This window comes from Chelonia mydas, chromosome 2, assembly GCF_015237465.2.
Source record: "Chelonia mydas isolate rCheMyd1 chromosome 2, rCheMyd1.pri.v2, whole genome shotgun sequence".
Classification (NCBI taxonomy): Eukaryota; Metazoa; Chordata; order Testudines; family Cheloniidae; genus Chelonia; species Chelonia mydas.
The window spans coordinates 40,921,290-40,938,487 of record NC_057850.1 but is presented as its reverse complement, the minus strand read 5'-3'; the positions used below and the strand labels follow the sequence as shown (position 1 = coordinate 40,938,487).

At 42.1% G+C, this 17,198-nt stretch overlaps 1 protein-coding gene and 1 long non-coding RNA gene across 3 annotated transcripts in view; one reads left to right on the top strand and one right to left on the bottom strand.

Moving 5' to 3' along the window:
• SDC2 (syndecan 2) overlaps positions 1–17,198 on the top strand; it is a 104,057-nt gene that overhangs the window by 58,334 nt on the left and 28,525 nt on the right. The gene's annotated exons all lie outside the window — the stretch shown is intronic.
• On the bottom strand, positions 315–4,312 carry LOC122464426. The gene is made up of 3 exons (XR_006288424.1): positions 4,296–4,312; positions 1,824–1,934; positions 315–337 (listed from the first exon to the last, which is right to left on the bottom strand). It is a non-coding gene; the product is annotated as an uncharacterized LOC122464426 (long non-coding RNA).

Below are 17,198 nucleotides of genomic sequence, written 5' to 3'. Positions count from 1 at the left end.
TCCACACAGAAGTTAGACAGGATAGGTAGCTTTGATATTCAGCCATATTTCTAACCGCAATTTTGCAATGATCTGTAGAGAAGAGAAGGATTGAAAACTGTAGGCAAGAAATGAACGCCGACAGACCTCTTTCTTGTTGCCCCTTAATAGTTACCTGTTTTGTGTTGTAGTGTAAGCAGGGCTTGTGCAGTGATCTAGACAAAGCCTAACAAAGAGATTTCCTTGCTCACAGAAAGTTGACTAAAATAACTTACTAAGGATAAAAAGGCTGACCAGGTCAATAATGCTGTGAAATCCTCAATGTGTAACAGCTCCAGGAGGGTTGTAGACATCTAGGCTTTAAAAAGATTTAGTCCCTTGATCAGTTAGTGTTGATTGGCTGTGCAGAACAAACAGACCTTGCATTGGTAGTGCTGAAACACCTTTTTGTGAAATATTTTCAGATAACTTGGAGCTGGGTATATAACTACTGAATTGTTTATCCCTTCAACAGAAGCCTGAGTTTTGAACCCTGGAAAAGTTAAAGTTCTCTAATAATTATTAAATAAAATTAAGATTTGAAGTTGTTGTTTTTACTTTACACCCTAATGTACAATTGTTGAATATGCTGTCAGTTGACTTTTTTATCTGGCTAACCTTTCTTAAAGCCACAAAATACAATATAACTATCTTGAGTTTCATTAATTCAGGGAATAAACTTGAAAAAAGTGCTCACTCTTTAGTTTGGCTATACATTATTTTCTCTAAAATTAAATATAGAAACATGCTTATCAATATTTTCATTAACTCTGATTAGAAGGGACCACTCATCGTAGTTGGTAAGTAACTTTGCTATTAGCCCAATAATCTTAAATTGAATATGCCGAATTGCATTGACCTCAGCTTTCAAATTTTACTTTAATGTGTCAAAATGTTTTCCTTTGTATAATCCCAGTGAAACCAGATCTATCAGTCACTGGTAGCAGGGCAGTGCTGTGCCCCCTGGAGCTCCCTCCATTTTCTCTGCCTCCCCAGTGACAGAGGTCTTCTCTGCTGCAAAGCTTTTCAGAGGGAAATCCCAAACTTTAGTTCAAATTTCTGACTTAATGGTTTGGCTCAGTGACGTGTCCATCCAATTCCTGGCTGTGTCGCAGGGCTGTGTTTGCCATTTGGGAAGATTGTCCCCTCACCCTCTTCTTCTGAGGTGTTTGCAGCAGCCTGGCTGGAAAGGAGCCAGGCAGAATTAGAGTTGCCTGCTCCAGGGCAGGCAGCCCATCCTCCCCATCTCAATGAGGACTGTGAAGCCAAGAGGGCAGGGCGCCAGGTGGAGGATCGCACCTGCAGCCTCTGACTGTGGAGCTCAGACACCTCTTCCCGTACTGCCTCTCCTTGGGCACTTGATACAGCATGAACACTGTAATATCAGAGAGTGCAGTAAGGGGCCTTTGGGCCCAGCTCTTTTCCCCTGCTGCCACCTCTACAATCTGTGCATCCCACCCCAGGCGATCCCTACTGGTAGGCAATCTCTAGGAGAAACACAGACCCATTTGGCCCAGGTGGACCCTATACAATAGAAAGAATAGAGTCTGTGCCCATCCTACACCAAGGCACCTTCCCTGGGAATTCGGTAGGGGAGGCACTATGTCCAGCCTCTTTGAAGGCATGGGAACACTAACACTTGAAATATTTTTGGAGCAATGTCTGAATCCAATTTTGCTCCCCCCACTCCAAAGCAGGATCTTAGGAACAAAGGGGAAATAAATAAAATCAGCATGTTTTTCCCTGCTCACCTTCAGAGAGTGCAGCAAGAGAGAAAATACTCAGCTTCTGGTTTCCCTGCTTACCTTCTTGGAGTGCAGTATAGCAGATTAATGCAGAAAGCACCAAGGCAAATATTTGTGCTGGTTCCTTCGGGTGCGTGTGCCCATACAAAGAAAAAATAGGGAATTCTTCCTCTGTAGGGGAATAAAGGCAGTTATCTGAACGAGAGGCAGGAGATCAAATAATCTATATAATAAGATTCCAGGATAGTCACTCTGAAGCCTATTATGTGCAAGTGTGAAGCGATGGAACAGCTCCAAAAGCACGGTTGAGGGCTCTTTTTGTTCAGAATATCACAGCGTTGAATCATCACTGGATTTCGTGGGCTGTTACTGTCCAGTTTAAGTTCTTAGCTATTTTGACTTACAGAATTACACCTGTGTGATGTACAGTTGCAGTAAGGCAAGTGTCTATGCTCTCTAGACCATTGTTATATTAGAAGTAATTCAGCCAATCACCATCATTCCTCTGTAGCTGATTTTCATGCAACAGTGTCATTAGTTGTGTGAGGGAGACTGCACAGATTGTAGATTACTTGAGCCATCTGCCACATCCATGTGCTCAACTGCCATCTGCACAAATCAACACAGATTTCCTTGCACAACCCGACTATACACACATCAACACAGCCACTCCTACAACAACACAACCAGCATACGCAGTAACCCCCAACACACACAGTCCCTTACCACAGCACACACTCCCTCATTTGCCACCCGCACAGATTGACACAACTATCTCCGTACACCCCTTCCTACCCACAAATGAGCACAGTCCAGCAACACAGTTAGCACACACAATAACACCAGACATCACTCTGAAGGCTGTACTGTCTGTTGAGTTAGCATGAAATGATGGAAAGAGCCACAAGCATGATTGAGAGATCTTTGTTTAGAATTTCACTGGGTTCAGTCATCACTGGTATTTGTGGTCTGTTACCTTTCAGTTTTTAAGTTCTCAGCCATTTTGACTTTATGAATTACACTCATGCAACAGCATGGGCGTGTGTGTGTGTGTATTTGCGTTCTCTCACACAATACTAAAAAAAACAAAACAAAAAAATAAAGAGGATAGGCTTTTTCAGGCTGAGTGAAACTAAGTTTGGGAGGTCTGCAGCTGCCTTAGATAAGCTAATAGCTATTTATCCCTCCTTGTGTTTTCTGGGAAGATATCATAATAGAAGAATGGGGATTTCTTGCCATACTTAAAGCTCAGTATTGGCTTGTTTTCCCCAGTTATCACTGCGGATTGCTATGCCCCATCTAGTGGCCTGTTGTCCCCAGCTATCACTTTGGGTCTCTTCCTGGATTGTGGTAGTATTAATAATGGGTTTAAGGAAAATGGAAATTCACTCCTGGAAACTTCTGCTGACCAGGATTCTGAATAGAGAACACAAGCTGGAATGCATAGTGATGGGGTTCCTGGAGTATCTTGGACTTATGGTAAATACGTGCATATGATGCCAGGGAAGTCAAACGTAGGCCTAGGATTTGTCTTCAGTGTATTAGTTCAAGGGCTGGTTACACCTCGCACTGGACCTTTCAGTGTCTCTACTTCACAAAGGAGGTCTGCTGTTCCAAAAACCAGTCTTCTATCCAGCACCAGACAGGTTCAAAATAAGATACTTGGATGAAGTGATTATCACTCTAATGGAGTCGAAAAAGAAGTCAACAAATTCTACTGGCTGAAGCAAAGTCCAAGGTTCAACTAACACATTAAACAAATGAAGCACAGCCTTGAATTCCTCCAGGAAAGCTGTAATGTAAGTGTATGAGATTGTACAAAAGTTGCTTTTCTTGAACATGCCGAGAACATTATCCTACAGTGAATTGACCGTTTTGCTTGGACAAATCTCAACATTGAATGCTTCCATAGGGCAACTACCCTGATTCCATCCCCACAAGGTTATAGAGCTTGGAACCTCATCCTTGCGCCCCCCCCCCCCCCCCCAGCACTATCCCAATGACACCTGCTACAGTGGTTTAATACTTATTATCCATGGAAGTACACTCTGGTAAAGTTTTCTGATTGGAAATAGTAGTTATGAAGTTGGGAGTTTTCTCAGATGAAACCTGGTATTGTACATCTAATTCAGACAAGTACTCCTCAGAACTGTTATACCATGCGTTTCCAAAGTAAATTTAAGAAATATTCTTTCTTTTGTCAAAAATCCGATCTGCAGGAGAACTGACAATGTTGGGGCAGAGAAGTCATAGCTCTTATAAACAGATCAGCTAAGTGGCCACATAGCCATCAATACGTACATTTACGAAATGCTACGTTAGTTATCTAGTCTTCAGCCAATGCCTTTTTTTCAGTATAAGTCTTTTCCATACCTCAGCACTAGGGAAAGATTGAGGATATATATTTCCCCTTGTTTTATACGTCTAAAAGATGATCCCGCTTCCTACCTTGGAGATAGACTGCATGAAAATCCTACTGTAGCAGATCAGTGAACCTTGCATAAGAAGAATAGGTAAATTTATCATGCTTACTTCAAAATTTCCTTTCTTCTTTGAGTGTCCTCTGCATATTCCCACTGTTGGGATATGTTACGCGTGATGCCATTGAACGGTGCAGCCTTCTCCTAGTAATGCCTATTAGGGCGCTCACACGCACCCCACATTCTTTCCTTCAGCATTCAAGCACATTCTGAGGGCAGGACTATGAAAGGGGGCCCAGCAGCAGTTGCTGCGTCAGTTCCTTCAAACTGCTGACCACAAACGGATGTGCACCGCCTTTGGATTCAAGAGCCTCAGCAAGTTAGATAAGTCCCTTACTCTTTTAATAGTTAATTGTTAATAGAGTTAGTGTGAGTTTTACAATTAGTAAATTAGCGATGGCGGATCTGAAGATCAAGAAACACTGATTTAAAAGACGGTGTCATGTCAGTTTTCCCAGCATCAGGTGTGGTGATGGGCGGTGTTTGCTGGTGGGATTGTCTAGTGGTTAGGGCACTAGGTTTGCACTTTCCTTTCCTCTGTCTCTCTTGGACACTGTCCTGCCCCAGGGCAGTCTGCTGTTTTGTGGGTGTTGAATCAACCCTCCAGTCAGTTTACCAATTAGCTTTATTCCTTTCTGGGGTCACAGAATCTCAAGGAAGATATTGGCTCTTCTGCCCTCACATTGGGGCATATGGGAGGAGGAGGTATGAACTTTCATCTGTCTATTGACACCTGCAGTCTCAAGTCCAAGTTGTGGAGTTTAAAAATTCTTTACCCTCCCCTCGCTTCTCCACAGGTGCAAGGGGTCTGGAAACGGGGCGGGGGAAGTTGTGTTCTTTTGTAATGGGTGGTTTGTAGGGGAGCCCGGGGCCTCCCACTCCACCAGGCTCCGGCCCAGGGCCCTGGAAGAGGCAACACTGTCTAGCACCCAGGCACGCTTAAGGCTGCCTCCCCGGGCTACTTCCTATGACTCTCTCCCCTGCTAAAGTCTTCCAGTGCGGCACAAGTAGTAAAGAAAATGAGAGTAATTGAACCTTCAGCCCCTCTGGGCTCAGCAGGCAAGCTCTTCCTCCCTCTGGCAAGGCTTCTGCAGCACCCTTCTCCGGGAGCTCTCAGGCTAGGTCTCTCTCCTTGTCCTGTCAGCCCCTTTCTGAGCTGTTTGGCTCCCTTTTAAGCTCCACCTCCAGCTGGAAAATGCTCTGCAGGTGGGGATGGGTGGTGTCACCTGGACCCAGAGTTGCTCTTTAACCCGTGCAGTTCCAGTGTGGGCTTTATACACCCCACAACAGATGCCCATGCTTAGCACCTAAAATTCTTAGTGCAACAGGAAGGGGAGTGCTTCTCTCCTATCTGCTGGACTCCAGACGTCCTTTTGCAAGAAGTCTCATCACTTAAAACCTCCAGAGGCAAGGTTTCTGAGGCTTCTGAAAAGGGAGATAAAGTCCTGAATTGGCTCTGGGACATTCTGGTTTCTGGAAGCCTTCTGGTTCCAAACTATTGGCCTTGGCACTGAGCTCCGGATCCAAAAAGACTGAGTATTCAGTAGCAAAAGCCTTGGGCTCAGTTCCCAGAAGGTACTGATGATAAGTGAAACAAGCTTGGACAACAGACAGTCTATGCCTGAGGCCTCTGCGGAACTGGGATTTTCAGTCCCAAGAAGAAAGAAGGCAAAGACAACATCTTCTGGTGCTTGGGATCATTTCCCATTCTGGTGACCCATCGGATCCTTTGGTTTGTGAACATGAAGATCAGAGATCTTAAAAAACCAAATAAAAAAAAAAATCCCTCCCCAGAAACTATCAGTGGATCATCCACTCTGGGAGGTTCATGAGAAATAGGCAGATCTGAGTATTCTGTTGCCATAGATACCACATAATGTGGTTACGCACAGGTACATGCGGAACCACATCCCTCGAATCCTCTCAGTTCTTCACCAAGACCAGAAAAAAGATGATTGGATAAGGATTCGTCACAATGTTCTCTTCCTTGCAAAAGAAACACGAAGCTGATTTCTCACCATCAGTCCTTGGTCACGTTATCTCCACCTCCTCAGGACCCCTAGGAGAACTGTATCTCCTTGTTGCTGTTGTTGATCTCTACCTCAGCAGTATCCCCAGTTATTTCCTTGTCAGATCCCAGCTCAGATCTGCATTCAGAGGAGGAGCCGGATCCACCCATTTATCCAGAGCCTCAACTTCCTCAGGGCTTTTCTTTCGAGATGGGCTATTCTAAATACATGTATCCTCCTAACTGACATTATCTAGGAAAGTTGGCAGGAGTAGCCAACTGGCCAACTCCAGGGTTTCCAGATCAACGTCCTTCAAAAGCTACAACCTCTGTTCTGCATCGACGCAGGGATGTTTCTGTGGATCTGGGGCACTCAGATTCCTGTTCCAACAGACCTGATACCAAAAGAGGAGTCCCTTGTGCTGATACAAGACGTCTTGCATCAGGGCCAGGAATCCATAGGTTGCTCCTCTCCCAATTAAAACGTGGATGCCATCCTGAGGATTGCATCCAGTTACACAAGTTACTCATCAGAATAGTTTCTACTTTAAAACTACCTTCTGTTTCACTGGAGAAAAATCCTCATTCTATCTCTGGCATCCTTGGAAATACCTTAACATTTCTCGGCCAGTTCTGGAGGGTCTCTGTAAGCCAGAAAAATCTGAGGGACTAATCCATCTTCCTGTCAACCAACGGCTAAAAAGTTGGGTAAGCGTTATCAGATTCCATATGAGTAGTCTTCTTGTGTCCACATACTTCCTCCCTCTAATTTTCTAATAGTGGTTGTAACAATGCATCGACCAAGAATGGAATATTTGTTCCACTCCCAGTGACAAGGGTGGGAGGGGGAATTCAATTTTTTGGGAGGAAAATTAATTTCCTCATCTTCTTTAAATGTGAGGATAGCTAATTACCTAGCCTTCATGGCAGTTTCACCTGTGGGACAAGATTTCACTTTTTACCAGGAATCTCCGGATGAACACGGCGGACTGATTAATGCCCTTATTAAGGAGGTTGTAACACGATGGCTCTCCAGCCCAAGGGGCAAGCCATCGTGTATAAAACATTCAGTTCGCAAATAGTGGGAGGATGAAGGGGTGATCACTAGCAGCCAGCATGGATTTACCAAGAATAAATCATGCCAAAGCAGCTTGATTTCCTTCTTTGACAAGGCAACTGGTTTGGTGGATAGGGGGAATGCAGTGGACATAATATACTTGGACTTTAGCAAGGCTTTTGACACATCCCACATGATATTCTCGTAAGTAAGCTGGAGAAATGTGGGCTCAGTAGAACTACCATAACTGGTTAAACAACCGCAAACAAAAAGTAAACTGTTAGTAGAATGATGTCAAATTGCATAACATGCAAGTCATGAGAGGTGATAGTACCTCTTTACTTAGCGCTGGTTATGCCTTAGCTGGATTACTGTGTCCAGTTTTGGTCATCACTGTATAGAAAGAATGTAGAGAATCTGGAAAGGATTCAGAGGTGAGCAACGAAGACGATCAAAGGGATGGAATGCAAACTATATGAGCAAAGGCTGGGAGGAACTGGGTATGTTTAGTGTGGAAAAGAGGAGATTAAGGGGGGACATAATAGTGGTCTTTGGATACTTGAAAGGCTGCCTTAAAAAAACGGAGAAAAGTTGTTCTCTCTTGCCGCAGATTGTGGGACAAGAGGCAGTGGGTTCAGACTACAGCATAGCAGTTTGAGATTAAATGTCAGGAAAAACTTCCTAATGTAAGAACAGTAGGACAATAGAAGAAACTGCCGTGGGAAGTTGTGGAAGCTTCTTCACTGGAGGTTTTCAAAAAGAGGCTGGATAGCAACCTGTCTTGGATGGTTTAGACTAGTAGCTCTCAACCTTTTTAGACTACTGTACCCCTTTCAAGAATCTGATTTGTATTGCATACCTTCAAGTTACACCTCACTTAAAAACTATTTGCATACAAAATCAGACATAAAAATACAAAAGTGCCATAGCACAGTTGCTCGATTGCTCACTTTCTCATTTTTACCATATAATTATAAAATAAATCAATTGGAATATAAATATTGTATTTACATTTCAGCGTATAGTATATAGAGCAGTATAAATGAGTCATATGACATTTTGGTTTGTACCGACTTTTCTAGTGCTTTTTATGTAGTCTGTTGTAAAACTAGGCAAATATCTATATGAGTTGATGTACCCCCTGGAAGACCTCTGCGTACCCTCGGAGATACGCATACCCGTGCTTGAGAACCACTGGTTTAGACTGGATGACCCTTGTGGCCCCTTCTTACCCTGTGGTTCTATGATTCTAACCCTGATTACAGGACAAGCTACACTTGGGTTCAAGTGAGATGGTCCCAGTATAAAAAGAGCAGTAAACTGCAGCTAGAGTCTGTAGACAGTGAAGGGAGCAAGAAGCTCCTGCAGGGTCCTGAGTTAACCGGGGGGAAGGCTGAAGAATCAGGAGAGAGTTCTCCAAGCGCAGAGGCCTCGGAGAGACCTTGTCCAAGCAGGGGAGAGACTGTCAAGGTTAGCTGGGATGAAGACTCTGAGTTTGTGTTTTGTGAAGTTTTGGGTTAATCAAGCATGAGCGACTGAACTACTTGGGCCTAGAGGGCCAGAGTATGTATCAGAGGACTAATTAAATGGGACCCCTTGTGGAAATTGTTTGAACCACCTTTGAACCATGAATTCTTAGAGAGCCCCGAAGAGAGGTGCTGCAGAGTGACCTCTGACTTGCAATATTATAGACTGCGGAATGTTGCTAAGCGCATGCTGAGTGCACCTTAGATGTATCTGATACATCTTCAAAATAGATAGCTGCAGAGATAAGCCTTAGAAGACAAGTATGGTTACGCTCCTTCTCCCTTCCCCCCCAAAACAAGGTCAAAGACTGAAGACCTTCTGTTTTGAAGGGTATGAACTTCTTAGTTCTAAAATGGATGAAGACTTAGAGAAAATGAGACACGAGAAACAGCTAGATCTTTGGGTCTATTGCAGCCTTTTAAGAGGAGAATTCTTCTACCAGCCTTTAGGTAGCAATGGCAATATTGTCCATCTTATTCTTTATCTTTGGATTTCAACAAAGGCAGACAACACTACTGGCAGCAACGTCAACATCAATCCACTGCTTTTCAGCAACAATGCCCCTTTACATTCAAGATAAGACACAAGAATTCATCTTCCACTACTTCTTTACCAGCAGTTAGGCCTCAGGTTTGTTGTGACCTTTGAGAGTAACAAACCAACTTTTGAATTCTGTTTTTCTAACTATTGGAGATTGTTTTTACCCTGTTTACAGAGAGTGGCAAAAGATCACCATGTACAGATGGGTTTTTGGCACTATAAAAGATTGAGTTTGAAACCCTCCCTCCAAACTGACCTCCCCGTTCTGCCCTATTCAGGGTCCCCTCTCACGTGTCTGTGTTAAGAATGGAAATCAATTACCTACTTGAGGAGAGAGCAGTAGAAGAGGAGGTTCCAGAAAAACTCAGAAATTGGGGTTTCTGCTCCTGCTCTTTCCTAATTCCAAAGAAAGATGAAGGTCTTTGTCCAGTCCTACATCTGAGGAAGCTGTACATCTGGAAGTTTTGCTTCAGAATATAAAGCCTAGGATCCATTAACCCTCTCTTTCCTATCTAGATTGGCTTGCGCATCTCAGTCTGAAGGAAACTTACTTTCATATTTTGACAAGATCATCACACAGGAAGTATCTTTGTGTAACCATAGGGTAGGACCATTTCTGATACATGGTCCTCCCCTTTGGCCTCACTGCTACGCACCAAGTCTTTACAGAATGTCTATCCACAGTGGCAGCTTTTCTTAGAAGACAAGGGATTTTTTTCTTTCTGTATTTAGATGGTTATTCGAGTAATAAGGTCCATAGGGGCCAGTCTACCCTGGAGAAAAATGGATCATCAAGAATACAAGCATCCAGTTGATACCCAAAGATTCAACTTTATTTAGTTAGGGGAAATTACCCCATGCTCTGCAGTAGGAGAAATTTTTTTTTTCTTTATAAATTGTGTTAGCTAACCTTAATGTAGGAAAACAAAGTGGAATTAATCTGGCTGTGAGTTTTCTTGAGTGAGGGGAACTTCAGGGAATGGACTTTCCCTGTTGTTGGTGCATGCCAGCCCTGATTCTGTCACAAACTGCAAACAGATTTAAGTACCCATTGTGATGGATCTGTGGATCTTACTACTCAAAGAAAGGAAACTTTCAGGTAAACAAATTTTCCTATTGTGCTACAAATTAAGAATTAGAAATGCAAACTTTCAAAGCTGAATCTGGCATATCCTTTGACAATACACAGTTTTTACAATGACCACTGAGATTTAATCAGTATTTAATTAGTGAATTTGTTCAGCTACTCCGGCTTTATTTTTTTCCCCCACTTACGTGAAGGGATGTAACTGGGATTTTTGTAGCTGATATGTGGGTTTTTCTGTTATTTCTCTCTTTACAAAAATATCTTTTAATTTGGATTGTTTCAAGTTAGTGTAGTCTGGAAAATTGATTCGTGGTTCTTTGCATGGGGTTATTTTCTTGAAAACCATGAACCGGAAAAGAATCAATACAGGGCTTTGAAAACGGTAGATTTTTGCAGTGCCCCAGTACGATTGATTACAGCTGCTTTTGTAAGGCTTTAAAAAGAACAATCTGTATTAAAAACATCATTCTTTGGTATGAGCTTCAGCAGTTCCAAATAGGTTTCCATGGGGGCTGCCCTGTAATTTGACCACTCCAAGGGATTGTAGTAATCGCCAGTGGAGCAGGGCGGTGAGGCAGAGGAAAGGCTATTAGGTGGGGAGTTATTGGCATGCATGCCAAAGAGGTTACCCTGGCAGCTTTAATCATTCAGCCACATTCTCTAGAGCAGTAGGGAAATATAAGTGTTCTTCTGAATGATATAAAAAGGATCAGCAAAGCCAGAGGAGGGTAGAAATATTGATGCACATTACATTCAAACCCACTAACTGAAGGCAGGTATGTGCATTTGAGTTATATACAGAAAATTGCCTGCCCCTCTCCCTGGTCTCAGATGGGCACTTTGGTACTATAAAGAGATGTTAGCATCTTCATTCAGTACTTTAAAAGGTATTAAATTAGTGTCTGGGTCACATCTGCACCTTCGATTTTTTCCTGTGTGCACAAGGGCTGATCTACATTTTAAAATCTGATTAGCATTTTTGATATGTGACAACAATTTGCATGGTGTGTTTCATTCTATTTTGGGGTGAAACTCATCAGTGCTTTTTGGAAAATGTGCAGAAAATTGCTATGCTAAGTGAGGCAAATCAATCTGACGCATATTGTTGTCTTGGTAGCTGGCTGCTGAAACCGTTCAGAGTGCAACTTGTCCTTTAAAATTTCAAACTGGAGTAACACTTCGGAAACTGAATTACGGTTAATCTTTGTAAAGTAGCTTCCCTGTTCTAGCTTCTTCAAAGAGGACTGCTCATACTCCAGCCTTGTCAAAGGCACAGTTGAAGAATAAACTTTTCTCAACACTGATTGATGATGGCTTTGAATGAAAGTACTGCAGAGGCTCTGAGCATTTTAATTCCAGGATTGTTAGGGAAGCTTAATGTTAAAGTTCTGCTTTTACATGGAATGCTGTAATTGTTGTGTTGTATGCTTGGCTGAAAAGCAACCTTAGAGTTTACAAGGTAAAGGAGACAGCTAAGCTATAGTACTCAATTCTAGGCTCTGTCTGTGATTTTAAAAAAATCCTGTCAGTGCAGAATCACTAGAAGTATGAAGAAATGTATTAACATGTATTTTACATCAACAGCTCAACAATGTGATCTATTTCAGTTAATATATTGCATTGCTGTTTCCCTCTAGCACACACAGGTAATTTTTATTTTGCATAGGAAGGCTAATTGATCTTAACCTGTGGGTCTACATACCTAGCTAATAAGGGAAAAAGTGACACACACACACACCCCCACACACCCAAGCAAACCAATTAATTTCTGCCTCTTTAGCTGTTGCAAGCTTTTCAAGATTTCCCACCACAGAACGTTGAAAAACTTATAGTTGTTTTCAATAATAATAATAAAATTTTAAAAAAATATTCTGAATACTATAATCCAATCAGTTTTTATTTGCCTAGTTGTGTAGGTAGGCTGTGGGACTTTTTCCTAGAGGTTCCCCAGCTGGAAGATGAGCCCTTTCCCTGAGGTACAACAGCATTTTATAGTGGGTAATAATGGCAGACAAGCACCGAAAAAACTGGGAAGGCAAAGGTTAGCTTCTCTTGCAAATTCCACATAATTGAATGTATGTATGGAGCATCTTCTGCAACACACAGCCAGATCCATATACAGGGTCTCAGGCCAGCCAGTCAATGATTGTCAGATAGGCAAACACCAAACTGGGCATAGAGACCAGAAAGGTTATTCAATAGCTGATCAAATTTGCCTAGCTTCAGCAACTGCCAGAAGAGAACAAACATGAGAACAGCCATCAACCCGTGTATAATCTGTTACAGAGAATTAAGTCCACTTTATTCCTGAATGAGAGCATCCCTTGGGGGTTTAACATGCTTTATCTTTAGGTGCATTGATTTCACATCTTTAGCTGATTTGCCTTAAATTTCCTGAGTATTCCCATGGAGACAAGGCCTTCGAGAAGGACACTGTCTGTTCTTGAAGTCTTAGTGATGACAAATCCCATTGCTAGGATCTGTGCAGGAGAACAGAAAAACTTGTCCGTTCTTACCTGATTGCTTCCTTCCTTCTACTAGGAAGGCCCTAGGATCTCGTCCATCCTGGGCAAATTGACTTTAGAACAAGAGATCAGATTCCTGAACCGAAGTAGAGCCTGTTTGCATTCTCTTCAGCAACTTAGGCTATGTCTACACTTGCAGAGTTTTTGCTCTGTCAGTTTCAGCGGTGATAGGGAAAAGAAAAGTACTGGTTTGTGTTCTCACATACTTCCAGAGGCGTCAGAGTGTGTTTACATTTGCAGCACTTCCATCGCTGATGAACGCACTGAGGGCAGCTATCCCACAGTGCAGCTCTCTATTTTGACGATAGGTCTTGTGGGAAGGGGTGTGTGTGTGATTGCGGGGCATGTTGGGTCCCTGTCCAGCCTCCTCTCCCCAAACACTGATCAGCTCCAGTAGCTCAGCATTGCTCCAAGCAGGGGATCATTTGCTCCGTGGAATAGGGGTCAGATGATAAGTGAGCACTTGCCTAGAAAACAGGAAGGGGAGTTTCAAAGTTCTGGGGGCTTTACAGTGGGAGGGGTGGATGTCTGTTTACCTGGCATCAGAGCAGCAGAGCTGCTGGCCAGAGCGGTCACGTGTCTTCACTTGCACATCACTGCAAAAGCATTACCAGTAAGAGCTGTAAGCCTCTCGTGGAGATGGTTTTCTTTTTGCGGTGAAACTTCTGAGTTTTACCGCAAAAAGTCATTGGCAAATGTAAGGAGGAATCCGGTGGCACCTTAAAGACTAACAGATTTATATGGGCATAAGCTTTCATGAGTAAAAAACCCACTTCTTCAGATGGATGAAGTGACAATTACAGATATAGGCATAAATATATATTGGCACATGAAGAGAAGGGAGTTACCTTACAAGCAAGTGTAGACGCTCCCATGGTTTTTGCACAAAAAAAGGACTTTTTCAGCTTTAAATGGCAAGTGTAGACATGCCCTTTAAATCTAAGTGACACACAGCTTCCCTTCTAGCTGTTTTGGTTCCTTGCTATGTTGGAACACAGTAGCTTTAACAATGGAAGTTACCTCATACTGGGCAGATCGTTGGTGGTTGGAGGGGGTGCCCCTTTCTGTCTTCGATGCAGATCCAGTTCTGCTCCCAAAACTGCAAACAGGTCAAAAACCTACTTTCAGGATCTGTGAACTTTCATATGAGAAAAGCAATCGACATATAAGCATGGATAAATATTATCTCTTTAAGTCCTGTCATTATATAAGGTACTATATAGTATTTATACATTATGGGGAGATTTTCAAAGGCACAAAGGACGGTGAGGTGCCCTAATGCTCTTTTTGCCTTTGAAAAATTTCACCTTAAGTGCCTAAGATCCTTTTGTTGCTGTGTTTTTAATTTGAGCCATCAGATTGAAGAAACTTCGGTGCAGTCATGTTTTTGTTCTGTATTAATTCTGCCTTTATCAACTATACTTCTGGTTACTAAAAACAATCTGGCAACTGGTTCTATTGTTTTTTCTATATATTTCATAAAAATAAAACAGAGATACCTGTTTACACACGGTTTTGTGATCATTCAGACTGGATTTAGAGATTTGGTCCAGTTTTTATATTTCCTATCTGACTCCTACATCTTTAAGTCTTTTCCTTTTACCACCTGGAGTGGAACTGGCTTTCAGTAATTCTGTTTATTTTGGGCTCCAGAGTTTTTTTTCAGCAGCCAGAGACAGTCATACTGTTTCTTTATCTGCAGTGAGTGATTCAGGGCTCGAAGCTATAGTTTTTATGCAGCATCAGGAAGTTCTATATTAGAAACAACGAGCGTGAATAATCTTTCTGGCATACTTTCTAGACAATATAGTAACTCTGGACGAGAGAGCCAAACAAGCCTTTAGTCCAAAATACTTCTTTCAGCACCAAGGCTGCGTGCTCATTGCCACAGGCAAATACCAGAGTTACAGTTCTAGGACTGATGGACGTACAAATGCAGAGTTATTATTGTTTCATTGCTTACATAAGGAAGAGCTGCAAATGGCCTCCATTTTAAAGCACTTTTAAAATAAGCTCTTCACTCTGTTAAGTCAAAACTTCTTGTCTAATCAGAAGAACTGAGAGGCAGCCTAAAAAATTCAGTACTAGTTCGTGTCCCAGGACAGTGTTTCACTCTTTGCACAGAAATATGTAGTAGTGCTGGCACAGAAAATTAATTGGGCATTGAGAAGTTTTATTAGGGCATTTATTAGGTAAAACTGGAGGATAATAACTGCAGCAGGGGTACAGTAAGTGCAGGTGCAAGCTTCTGTATGATATGGGCAAATGTCTATTACTGTAAGACCTGTACCTGGCAAATCTTTGGCTCACTGCTATGAAAAGAATATCTTACTATGACCACAATTCTGCAGACTGTTTGTTCCCCAGAGCAGCCTTATTGTAGCTATTCCAGTGCTTGCCCAGTTATGTAGGGAGGGCGAACAGCTTGACCAAGGGACAAAAAGTGGAATCTCTGTATGGCATACTTAAATAGCTTGTTTATCTTATTAGTAAAATATTGCAATAAGAACCCAAAGATGCTTCCCTCCCGCCCCAGTCAGAATCAAAACCCCATTGTGCTAAGCACAGTGCAATACATTCCAAGATGTCCCTGGCTTAAGGAGCTTAAAATCTGTCAATACTTTATGTTCAAGTGGTACTACAAAATGTTTGGAAGATGAAGAAATGAATTCTAATTAGATTTTTGAGGGCTATTCATCCCCTTTAGAAGAGACATTTTTCAGACAGATGTCCTGGGCCTTTGTTGCCTCTGCTCTACAATGTGGAGGAGAGTGAATGCTCAATAAATGTCACTGTGTCTGGAGCAAAGATCTTAGGAGAAGATCATTTTCTGTAGTATTCCTCTCCCTTTTGCCTGAGCCAGCTACAGTGCCATCAACATTTTCAGGAAATAAAGGCATCTATATGGATAGGACGAAGTTACTTTTAAAGGACAGCACCTCATTAATGGTTCAAAATCATGCATTTGATACAAATGCAAGGTATAATCATTTGCCTAAATATGGCTAGTAAACAAAACACTTTTCTAATCAAAAGCTGCTTTGTAACTACTCATTGGATATGGATTGTGGAACTTTAGGCATTAAGGGAAGCTCCTTAAAGTGCAGGGACAGTTTTTCTGTAATGGCCTTCTTTTTCAGATGAGCATGTTCCCTGTGTCTCTCCCAAATACCAGGAAATGCACAGTACCTAAGTTTCAGTTGGCTTCACAAAATAACTTATTCTATACAAGCGTGTAGAGGACAGACCCCGATGGCCTAAAGTCTGTCGTCAGTTTTCTTTTTCTCACACACAATGACATATTTCTAACTGTACTATGACTATAATGCCTGCATCTTTCTAGTGTGTGTGACTTGGAGACTGTGACATAACATCACTTCTTCAAGCTGTTTTGACCGTGGTCATATGGGATTACATATAAAACACTTCAGTCTGTGAAGAAGAGCAACAATATATCATTAATTAATGTTGCTGCAAACTTCAAATTCTATATCCCATAGTTATACCAAAAAAGAACAGAAATTTGAGTGCAGTTTTTCCCACCATGTGTCATACTTGCTCATTGCCATAGCACTCAAAGTCCAACGTGCTTTAAATGTTCTAAGACACTAGCAGTCAAATAGAGCTGTTGCCTACCTCCAATACATGGGGAAAACTGTCTGCAACACCAGTATTGTAGAAGTGAATGTCTGTTAGGATAAGTAGGGAATGTTTTTCATTTCTAATGACTCTTTATCCTCCTTTCATCTTCTTTCTATTGCTCTGAAGAGCTTTTTTTCAAACTTTACAGCCCTAATTTTGATAAATAAGTGTTCTACAAGAGAAACAATGAACTAGAAAACCCTGTTTTTACTTTCTCTTCTTTGTATCGGGGACAGGGAGAGCATTTTTATCAAATACTTATCTGCCACAATCTGATTCCAATAAAATAAAATAATTTATTTTTATGTTTCTATTTATTTATTCCAATAAAATAATTTTTAATGATTTATAACGAACTAACAACTTTCAGATTTACAAACTCAACATGTATTTGGAACAGAACTATCTAGTACAGTGGTGGGCAATCTCTAGCCCGCTGGCCGCATGCGGCCCATCAAGGTAATCCACTCGTGGGCCGCGAGACAGTTTGTTTACATCCACGGTCCACAGTTCCCATTGGCCGGGAACAGCGAACCACGGCCACTGTGAGCTGCGGGCGGCCGCCCCTT